The following is a 6,813-nucleotide window of genomic DNA, read 5'->3' as shown; positions in this document are numbered from 1 at the left end:
AAAATATAGGCCCAGGTGTGTCATTAACCCCTTGTAACATTAACCCCCCCCCCGGGAATTTGTTCATATGACCAGACAATATCCTGACGAAATTAAAACCCCCTGATGTCTTAACCCCCTTAACATTAATCACCCCCCCCCCCCCGGGAATTTCTCGTCTTGACTAGATAGTCTCCTGGTGATATTAAACCCCCTGTTCCACTTAAAATACTGCCTTAAGGTCGGTTTTTTATTATGTTTATACTAAACAATATTCAAGATAGCTGACCAGTGCAGACTTTTCTCCCGAGCTCATTCTGGCTAAACCAAAGCTCGCAGCTAAAATCTGATGACGGAATCGAAAGATAAAATTAAATTTCCGACAAGAAAGGTCCAATCACTTTTTCACGTATCTCTAACGGTTATGCCGCAAAAAGCCCTCAAAGTCAAAAGTTTGGGTAAATCCGGAAAATTAAACTATGGTATACATACGTCCTCTGACTTTGGTTAAAACCAAATTCTTCTTGTCTCCAAATTTCACAAACACATAACTTAACTCTTCTACCACATCAATTGATTAATATTATACACCACACATCTTTTGGCTGAGCGTTAGCGAAGCATTACGACCCGTAAGATTCTCGAGAACGGATACATAAAATTTGGAAACTTCACGTCTGAATTCAACCAATCACCGAACTACGCTTATCCCCGAATTTAGCCAACACCCAAATGGGGGCCTGGGGGCGTAGCCCCCAGCGAGCCGAAGGCGAGTCTAATATACAGGGTGTATATTATGTCTGGAAACACCCAAATATATCCTTTAATAATTTAAATATAAATTTGAAACCTCTTACAATCGTGATAGAGATTGGGCATCTACTTTTTGGAACAATGTTTTGTTATGTCACACCAACGGGGGACGTCCTGCCGAGGGTATCGTGAATATTCTTAATGGAAGCCTATACCTTGTGATACATAATTTTAAAGGTAATAGCTTACTGAATTGAATGCCACAAACCGCATCTCAAAGGAATTATTCTATCAGAAAATAGAGCATTTTTTAGTATTGAAAATTTACTGATGTTCAACAATGTAATTTTAACATTGTTCTTGCCACAAAATGTGTTACACTAATTTTTTTAGCATTTTTTAAATGTTCAATTAAAATAAAATAAACAATTTATTTTAAGCTGGTTTCATTAGTACAAATTTTACCAGTTTTTATTACAATGAATAAAACTTATGAGTCACTTTCTCTGATTACTTATGAATCTGTACTTGGTGTTTTCCCAGTCAGCAGGAAGGTTTAAAGAGACAAAGGTCACTAGCCTATGAGAAACATTATTGTGTTATTAATCATCTGGTCTACAGGTTTCAGTTTGTTGAGCATGGAGCTTTCACTAGACAGGTCTAAGCTTGGGAATTACAAATGGACAAAGGTCATATCATTCCTGTCGAGTTAATCAGTGTCTCTGAAGCATTTGCTGTCAACAAGTTATCTAATTACAGTAGTTCAGTTTTTATTTGGCATTTAATGGAATTGCCTGAAAGAGAAACGAATTACTCTGTTGATGATGCGAGGATATGGAGATCGTCAAAGATCTTATCGGAAGTTTGTAATTTGTTTAATGACACTTTCCCAGAAAGGAATACCATAAGTGTTTCAACAATATCAAAAACTATTGAGCGTTTTGAAATGACAGGGAGTGTACGTAATCGGCCAAAGTCGGGTAGGATACAATCTGCAACTAGATGAAGAACATGCACTAGATGTTTTGCAAACATTTATTGAAGACCCACATACATCGCTCAGAAAAGCTGCACAGCAACATGATATGCACCCTATGTCTGTGAGTAAGATTTTGAAAATTAATAAATACAAACCATTTAAAGTTCATTAGTCCAACAGTTAAGTGAGGATGATTACGACAGAAGAGTTGAGTTTTTTGAACTTGTGATGCGCAAATGTGATGACAATAGAGATTTTCTGACCAACATACTATTTCTGATGAGGCAACTTTTTTCCTAAATGGCAATGTTAACAGGCACAATTGCCGTTACTGGGCTAGTGAAAACCCACATTGGATTACTGAGTCCCATTCACAGCAACCACAAAAACTGAACGTATGGTGTGGAATTTTAGGTAACAAAATTGTTGGACCCTTTTTCATCAATGGAAATTTAAATGCCGAACTTTACTACAATATGCTCCAAAATGAAATAATCCCAGCTATTCAAATTGCATCAGGAGAATACTTTGATAATGTATGGTTTCAGCAGGATGGTGCTCCACCCCATTATGGGAGACAGGTAAGAGAGTATTTGGATTTAAGGTTTCCTCCTCATAAATGGATTGGCCAAAGAGGAGAAATCGAATGGCCTCCAAGATCTCCGGAATTTGTCACCAATCGATTATTTCCTATGGGGTCATTTAAAATCCAATGTTTATAGAAGAAAGCCTCATAATTTGGAAGACCTAAGAAACAGGATTATAGAAGAGATTGCTAACTGAAGAAATGTTAGGCAACTCTGTCGAATCATTTTACACAAGATTGGCTCATTGTCAAACCGTAGAAAGAACACAGTTCGAACAATTGCTTTGACACCAAATGCAGGTAAAACGTTTGTTGTAAGACTTTTCTAACAGCATACATTATTTTTTATTTGTAATAAGAAATCAATAACATAAGTATTTCCATAATTGTACTGTATTAAAAACTGGCAAATTTGTGCTAATAGAACCAGCTTAAAATGAAATTTTTGTTTTATTTAATTGAACATTTAAAAAAAATGCTAAAAAATTAGTGTAACACATTTTGTGGCAAAGAACCATGTTAAAATTACATTATTGAACATCAGTAAATTTTCAATACTAAAAATGCTCTATTTTCTGATAGAATAATTCCTTTGAGATGCGGTTTTGTGGCATTCAATTCAGTAAGCTATTACCTTTAAAATTATGTATCACAAGGTATAGGCTTCCATTAAGAATATTCACGATACCCTCGGCAGGACGTCCCCGTTGGTGTGACATAACAAAACATTGTTCCAAAAAGTAGATGCCCAATCTCTATCACGATTGTAAGAGGTTTCAAATTTATATTTAAATTATTAAAGGATATATTTGGGTGTTTCCAGACATAATATACACCCTGTATATACAACCGCATGTGTAACTGACTGACTCACTCACGTATACTAATTCTAACCTACTTCCAGATGAGTTAGAGACTTGAAATTTGGTACACAGATAGCTTTCCACGTGTAACCACCAGGAAAATCCCGAAAAGTAAGAATTTTTCATTTTCAACCCCTCAAAAAAATTCCCAAAAATCGCGCATTCTTCACCCCTGCAGGCATTTTTTGTAAGCCGATAGCGGGCGAACCGTTGGAGCTAGCTCGGATCTGACGGAAAATTCATGGTCAGGAATGAAGTGAACTACAAAAAAGGTCTAATGACTTTTTGCTCTATCTTCCATGGTTAAGCGACAAAAACGCTCGAACATTTGAAATTCCAGAGATTTTTTTCGATAAAAATAATGTTTCAAGCCCGATAGCGGCCGAACCGTTGGTCGTAGCTCAAATCTGATTGACCCTTCAAATTAGCAAATTGCGCGATCTACAGAAAAGGTCCAGTAATCTTTTGCCCTATCTCGATTGGTTTGGCCGAAAAAACGTGATTATGTTAGCGTTAGCTAAGCGTCAATAGTAGATAGGGACAGAGGAATATTTATTATGTTCACAGACACAATACCCTCTAAAAAAAGGCCCAAGTGTGTCATTAACCCCCGGTAATATTAACCCCCCCCCGGGGATTTCCTGGTATGACCTGATAACCTCCTGTACATTCAACCCCCTGATGTGTTAACCCCCCTGGTAACATTAAACCCCCCCAGGGAATTTCCTGCCATGACCTCATGTCCGAATTTTACCAGTCACCAAATCTCTTAACCCCCCCCCCTGGGAAGATCCTGGTATGACCAGATAACCCCCTGGAGACTTATCCCCCGGTAACGTTAACCCCCCCTGGGAATTTGTTCATATGACCAGACAATATCCTGACGAAATTAAACCCCCTCTTGTCTTAACCTCCTTAACATTAATCACCCACCCAGGGAATTTCTCGCCTTGACTAGATAGTCTCCTGGTGATATTAAAACCCCTGTTCGACTTAAAATACTGCCTTGAGGTCGGTTTTTATTATGTTTTATACTAAACAATTCAAGATAGCTGACCCGTGCAGACTTTTCTCCCGAGCTCATTTCTGGCTAAACCATAGGTCGTAGATCAGATCTGAGGGCACAATCGAAAGACAAAATTAAATTTCCAACAAGAAAGGTCCAGTCACTTTTTGTCGTATCTCGTGTGGTTAAGCGACAAAACGCGGGAATGTTTGCTAATCTCTAACGGTTTAACCGCAAAATGCCCTCAAAGTCAAAAGTTTTTACGAATCCGGAAAAAAATCTATGAAAAAGGTCAATTTTTAAATCCCTTGTCATTTACTTAATGTCCGGACTTAACCAGTCACCGAATTCCGCTTATCCCCGAATTTGCAAGCGTTTACTTTGGGGGCCTGGGGGCGTAGCCCCCAGCGAGCCGAAGGCGAGTCCTATATATATACAGCCGCATATGTAAACTGACTGACTGACTGACTCATAGGGTATACAAATTCTAACATAGTTCTAGAAGTGCTGGAAACGTGAAATTTTGCACGCACGTCGCACGTATCTTCAAACCTCCGGGAAAAAGTCTGAAAACCGGAGTTTTTTACTTTTGAAACCCCTCAAAAAAATTCCCGAACGGACCCCTGTTTTGCCCTTGCAGGCTTTCCTTTGTAGCCCGATAGTGGGTGAACCGTTGGAGCTAGCTTCGATCTGACGAAAAATTCATAATCAGGAATGAAGTGAACTACAAAAAAGGTCCAGTGACTTTTTGCTCTAACTCCATCGGTTCGGCCGCAAAACGCGATTACATTAAAATATTTTTGAAATTTTTTCGCCTAAAAATTTACATTTTCGGGCTCGATAGCGGCTAAACGGTTGGTCGTAGCTCAAAACAAATTTTCAATGGGATTTAGTAAATGGCGTGATCTACAAAAAAGGTTCAGTAACATTTTGCCCTATCATCCACGGTTTGGCCGTATAACGCGTTTTAAAGTATTGATTTTCTAAGTTTGACGTGAGATTTTGTTTTCTGGGTTTATTGCAGCCAAACTCCTAATTTTAGCAGAGAATAAAAATTTTATTTTATTACTAATTAATGCGATCTACAAAAAAGGTCTAGTGACATTTTGCTCTATCTCAATGGGTTCGGCTAATAAATGTAAAATATTTCGTAATTTCTTTTTAATAACTTTGTTTCTAGAGTCGATAGCGGCCAAACGGTTAGTTCTACCTTAAATCTAAAAACTTTTATGGCTATAAATTGATTGGATCTACAAAAAGGTAATGTAACTATTTGTTGTATGTCCTTTAATAAGCCAGAAGAAAAAACGCTATAAATAGCTAAATATTTGTCGTAGATTGGCAATTTTTGGAGTTTTTTAAATTATTATGTGACTAATATTTGTGTAATTCATTCCAGATTCAGTTTGCACTTGCTTTGCTACGTTAACGAGTGAATACAACTCCACATTAGAAACTGGCTTTAGTTAAGCGTCAATAGTAGATAGGGACAGAGAAAGATTTTATTATGTTCACAGACACAACACCCTCTAAAAAAAGGCCCAAGTGTGTCATTAAACCCCCGGTAATATTAACCCCCCCCCGGGGATTTCCTGGTATGATCTGATAACCTCCTGAGTACATTCAACCCCCTGATGTGTTAACCCCCCTGGTAACATTAAACCCCCCCAGGGAATTTCCTGGCATGACCTCATGTCCGAATTTGACCAGTCACTAAATCTCTTAACCCCCCCTGGGAAGTTCCTGGTATGACCAGATAACCCCCCGGAGTCTTATCCCCCGGTAACGTTAACCCCCCCTGGGAATTTGTTCAAATGACCAGACAATATCCTGACGAATTAAACCCCCTGATGTCTAACCCCCTTAAACATTAATCACCCCCCCCCCCCGGGAATTTTCTCGCCTTGACTAGATAGTCTCCTGGTGACATTAAACCCCCTGTTCCACTTAAAATACTGCCTTAAGGTCGGTTTTTATTATGTTTATACTAACAATTCAAGATAGCTGACCCGTGCAGACTTTTCTCCCGAGCTCATTTCTGGCTAAACCATAGGTCGTAGATCAGATCTGAGGGCACAATCGAAAGACAAAATTAAATTTCCAACAAGAAAGGTCCAGTCACTTTTTGTCGTATCTCTAACGGTTTAACCGCAAAAATGCCCTCAAAGTTAAAAGTTTTTACGAATCCGGAAAAAAATCTATGAAAAAGGTCAATTTTTAAATCCCTTGTCATTTACTTAATGTCCGGACTTAACCAGTCACCGAATTCCGCTTATCCCCGAATTTGCAAGCGTTTACTTTGGGGGCCTGGGGGCGTAGCCCCCAGCGAGCCGAAGGCGAGTATTTATTATAATATTGTGTTGGTTCCGTGACTGTAAAATTAAGATGCCACCTACTACGTAAATAGTGGAATTTTTGTAAACGTTAATAACTGGGTTAGAAGTGCAAAGGAAAGCTCAGAGTGCAGAGGGAAGCATGACGTTAATGAAATGGTTTGATCAAAACGTATTAACGTTTAATATTTTAAAAACAAAATTCTTGACAATATCTCTTCGCTCTATTTGTGACTACCATTTGAAAAATTTGACAATTCATAGCTGTGGAAACTATTTGAATCTTCATGTACATGCGAAAGCATAGATAAAAC

The sequence above is a fragment of the Homalodisca vitripennis genome, chromosome 5 (genome assembly GCF_021130785.1).
Source record: "Homalodisca vitripennis isolate AUS2020 chromosome 5, UT_GWSS_2.1, whole genome shotgun sequence".
Taxonomy (NCBI): domain Eukaryota; kingdom Metazoa; phylum Arthropoda; class Insecta; order Hemiptera; family Cicadellidae; genus Homalodisca; species Homalodisca vitripennis.
This window is presented reverse-complemented; position numbering follows the sequence as displayed.